The sequence below is a fragment of the Cucurbita moschata genome, unplaced genomic scaffold (assembly GCF_002738365.1).
Source record: "Cucurbita moschata cultivar Rifu unplaced genomic scaffold, Cmos_1.0 Cmo_Scf00165, whole genome shotgun sequence".
Classification (NCBI taxonomy): domain Eukaryota; kingdom Viridiplantae; phylum Streptophyta; class Magnoliopsida; order Cucurbitales; family Cucurbitaceae; genus Cucurbita; species Cucurbita moschata.
In genome coordinates, this window is record NW_019268681.1 from 28,803 (window position 1) to 33,566 (window position 4,764).

A 4,764-nucleotide genomic window follows, 5' to 3' on the forward strand; every position below is an offset into this window, starting at 1 on the left:
TTACACTATTTCTATTCTTTTTTCTTCTCTCTACAGTAATTATCTTTTTACAATACTTCTATTCTTTTTTCTTCTCTCTACAGTAATTTTTCTTCTCTCTACTACTTCAATTATTTTTCTTCTCTTTTAATACTTGTGTACTCCACGACATATGTCTCAAATGGAACTATCACATTTTTACACTACTTCTATTGTTTTTCTTCTCTCTACAGTATTTTTTAGAACATAACTTTTATTCTTTTTACACTATTTCTATTTTTTTCTTCTCTCTACAGTATTTTTTAGAACATAACTTTTATTCTTTTTACACTAGTTCTATTCTTTTTTCTTCTCTCTACATTAATTATCTTTTTACACTACTTCTATTCTTTTTTCTTTAGTTCTATTCTTTTTTCTTCTCTCTACATTAATTATCTTTTTACACTACTTCTATTCTTTTTTCTTCTCTCTACAGTAATTATCGTAAACCTACATTAATTATCTTTTTACACTACTTCTATTCTTTTTTCTTCTCTCTACAGTAATTATCGTAAACCAAATGTAAATAATTTAACAGCAGTCTAGATCTAAAAGATATAATAATAATTGCTCATGGATTTCATTAACAAAATAATAAATGAAATAATGATGATACATAACAGAAACAACTTAATATATGGTCTATTATAAGGGCATTTGGTTTAGTGGTATGATTCTTGCTTTGGGTGCAAGAGGTCTCGAGTTCAATTCTCGGAATGCCCTCCAAAAGGAAACAAAAAACAAAAAAAAAAAAAAAGAAATAGTTATCAATGGGCAACTTATATAAATTTCATATATAGACTAGCAACTAAGTGGTATGATTATTGTTTTGGGTGTTGAGAGGTCTCAAGTTCAATTCTCGGCAACAATATTATGTCAAAATGAATTAAGCAAGATAATATGATTTAAAATGTGAATTTTAAACATATTCTTGTAAGAATAAAGATTATCTCGAGCCCGACTTCAAAAAGAGCATTACACAAATTGTAGAGAGCCATAGGTTCAAATCCTGTCAACGTGGTATTCTCAGGGGCTAAAGTGCAAAGCCATATCCGTGGTCAAGAAGGTAGTCTCCTTTTCTATCACAGTCAGCAGTCTCCTTTTCTATCACACGTAAAATTGTAATTCTTTTGTCTTTTGAAACCCCTTACCTTATCAGTCATGGCAGGTTTTCACTAGTATGACTTAGATACCCTTTCTTTGCAGTATCAGTAATGTTATTTGAATAGCTTGAAGTCATCATAGCCCCTCCACCGGTTCTGAAGACTCCTTCGGCATCAATGTGCTCCAATGAAAGAGATCAGACCCTTTCCTAAACCAGAATCGGGCACAAAACGCCCGAGGAGAAATTCGAAAGCGAGCTCTTTTCGCGTATACGCAATCTCGAAACCCAATTAGCTCACAGACTGTCTCCTTAACCCTGGCGAGTATAAGTGCTTGGTAAGAGAGAATGTCGAATGAGAAAGACATTCGATTACGGCAACATTCACAACTACCAAAGTGCACTAAACCTAGTAGAGATCTTCGACCTAACGATAATGGAACATCAAGTCCATTTAATCAATCTGCTTTGTACCTTATTGTTGACCGAATCGGATGCACACTAGGCCTAAATTGTCTCTCAATCACCCAGAGAGGAAAGGAAGATCAGATCCGAAGTTTACGAATCGAAGAGAAAGTGGATATGAGTTCTACACGCTTTCATTTTCAAAAGCTTTTCTTGCCTACAGTACTTTATTCAGGATCTGAATTTCTTGATCATTTCCTTGGCGGATAACACAAATGAAATCGTTTCTGCGAATGTTTGCTGAATCCACCACACCTAAATGGTGTGAAATTTATCTTATTTATAATCAAATAAATGACAAGGATATGGAAATAGTAATAAATGGAAATAACAATAAATGGAAAGATACCTATGGTAATAAGGCAAATATTAGATATTTGTCTTATGATAAAATATCAAATAAAATATATATGGTAAATTATAATTTATTACTAAATATCCTTAACAGTTTCCCTGACCGCCCATCTTATGAGTCCATTCTTGTCTTGTTGGATTGTTGTACTATTCTATACCTCTCTCGATTGATAGAAAGACGTTCGGGAGCTGGGAGGGCCTATTAAGGGAACTTTCCTTTTCACGGTAGGCAAAGGTAAAGTGGGAGCTGCATATGTCCACGGTGATCAAGGCAGAGCGACTTCTTCTTTAGAAGAGGTTGGTTTTATCAAAACTGTTAGATCCGCTTTCATTAAAGAAAAAATAGTAGCTCTTGGTTTGGCCGATGTCGATTTATATGGCAATACGAACTCGACTCAGGATGAGGATTCCGCTTTTCATACTGCTGCTATGAGCCGAAAGAGCTGGTAAGCTATCTCGCTAAACGAAAGGAAAGAGCACATACGGGTTGACCTTGTTACAAGGGCGGGGGCAAGCCAAAGAAGGTCAGTCGGACTAAGTTAGGACCCTTGATCCGGTTCAGCTAGGTTCTTCCATGCGAGAATGTATGGGTATCGGTATCCTCTTTAGGACCACTTGCTTCCTCTTTTTGTTTATACGTTTGGAGAAACCTGCTAAGACCGCCTTTCGTACCAGGTGTGATTCAATCTTTTAGCTCAAACTTTTCTATCGTCCGACGAAAAAAGTAGGAGTACGACAACCTTTTCCTTTTCTTGCCCGAGCCAGGGGATCATTCAGTTTCTACCAAAAGGTTTGCTATCTATTAGTTGTCGTAAACGAATGTATTTCTCATTTCATGTTAGCTCCTCCAAGAGCTTCCTGGTTCGTAGTAGACGAAACCTTGGACTTCTATCGGACTTATAGCATTGCCTGGTGAGCTCGCCGTTGAGGGTTGGCCTTACAGGAGATCGAGCAGCCTTTCTTTCCCTACCTGATATGCTTTCCCGCTTATCGTGCAACTAGCCAACTAGCCAAAGAGAGAGAGAGAGGGATCATGTCAATCAATTTGTATGTGCATTTTGTCCGTCCTATACTTGCCTGCTTAGCTTTCTTAGCCAACATCTCCGGTTATCCCCGAACCAAGAGGTCCTGCTTATCCATACCCAACAGTCACACTCTCAGCTGAAAGAATGATTTTTTTCATAAAGTCGAATCATAGATCAAGAAAGAATGAAGATGCTTACAGGGACAGTTACGCGATACGTCTTTTCATACTCACCTTTTCTTTAACCCTGCTATCAACCTAGCCATTCTTACTTATTGCTTTAAGGGGTCTCCCCACTGTAGATTACTCGGATTGGTTCTCGCGTCCCTGTGTCAAAAAGGATGGGCGAGTTTGGTTTGAGTGTTCATCGATTGGGTGGATCCATATGCTCCGGGGGGGTGAGACGAGGTGTAGCGCAGTCTAGTCAGCGCACCTGTTTTAGGTATGTTGTCTGCTAAAGGTTTTAGGAAAGAGGGTACAAATTTTCTACATAGGTCATCTGTGGTCACAATCCATTTAAGGAAGATGCTCCCAAATAATCGGTGAACAATAGCCTTTAAAGAAGTTTCAAAGAACAAGAAGAGGTAGAATAGAGAATAGGAGTGAGTCGTGCAAGGAAGAAGGAACTAGTAGGTTTAATTTGGGTTCGTTTGAACTAAAAAACGAACCAAAATTTTTCAAATGAACCCAAATTTAAGACTCACTAGCCCAAAGTCCATATGTGGTAAAAAAAAAACCTTCAATGGCCCAACCCTTATTCACTGTCCGCATCCAACCATTTCTTTTTCAAGCTACACGTATGTCCTATGCCAAACTCACGTAACTAGTTAGAAGATGCGGCCCACAACTGAATAGATTTCAAGTGTCACAATCGCACTCTTGCAGTAGTGAGACAATCATTATGTGACATTTGTTCTAATCAGATGAACAAGTCAACCATGCAAAATTTAGACTGAATGAACAATAGCAGTGTATGCTCGAATCACGTTTAGAAGAAATATTTTAGAAAATGTGAGGGAGGAAATACGTTAAAAATAGTTTCAAATAAAGCAATGTTATAAGCTAAAAGTCATTTGTCAATATCTCTATCAACCGGCTCTTCTCCATATAGTGAAGCTATATATAATAAACTGAAATAATATGTATACTCATTAGTCAGTGCTTCCTAAATGTACATTTTTCATTCTCCATATCCTCTCTTTGCATACCTAAGGTCATTAATACAAAACCATTGGTCAATATTTCTTCTTACATTTTCTCTATCATGTTCTTTGTGTTCATTTAGATCAAGTGTGTGCACTGTTGTGTGATTCTAATAACTAGTATCAGAGCGAAGAGAGATTCACCACGATCTGTGAAGATGGAAAGTTCAAAGACTGGAATTGAAAAGTTTGATGGATTCGATATCAGTTTCTAGAAGATGCAGATTGAAGATTATCTATACGAGAAAGATATTCAGGAACCCATTTTGGGGGTGAAGCTGGATACCATGACCACAGAGGAGGGGAAGCTCAAGGATTGTCACGCTGTAGGGTTAATCTGGTTGACGCTGCCAGGGAACCAAAGAAATTGCGATTCGAAATGGTCCCGTTTGGGGACCATCTCCAGTTTCTTCATTTCTAGTACCAAAATTTCATGGATTAGATGTTTCGCACTGTGCAACGGCAACTCTCTGTTTTCCTAAGGCTAGTCAGATATCTAATGACCACTCTTTTCCTCCTCACCATATCTAGACACTATAACGTTGATCCACTTTTGTCTTATATAGTTAACATTCACTCTTTAACGTCCAAGGACATTT

At 37.4% G+C, this 4,764-nt stretch overlaps 1 non-coding gene across 1 annotated transcript; it reads left to right on the forward strand.

Moving 5' to 3' along the window:
* The first annotated feature begins 669 nt into the window (after positions 1 to 669).
* On the forward strand, positions 670 to 741 carry TRNAP-UGG. Its single transcript has one exon. It is a non-coding gene; the product is annotated as a tRNA-Pro (tRNA).
* Positions 742 to 4,764: the final 4,023 nt, after the last annotated feature.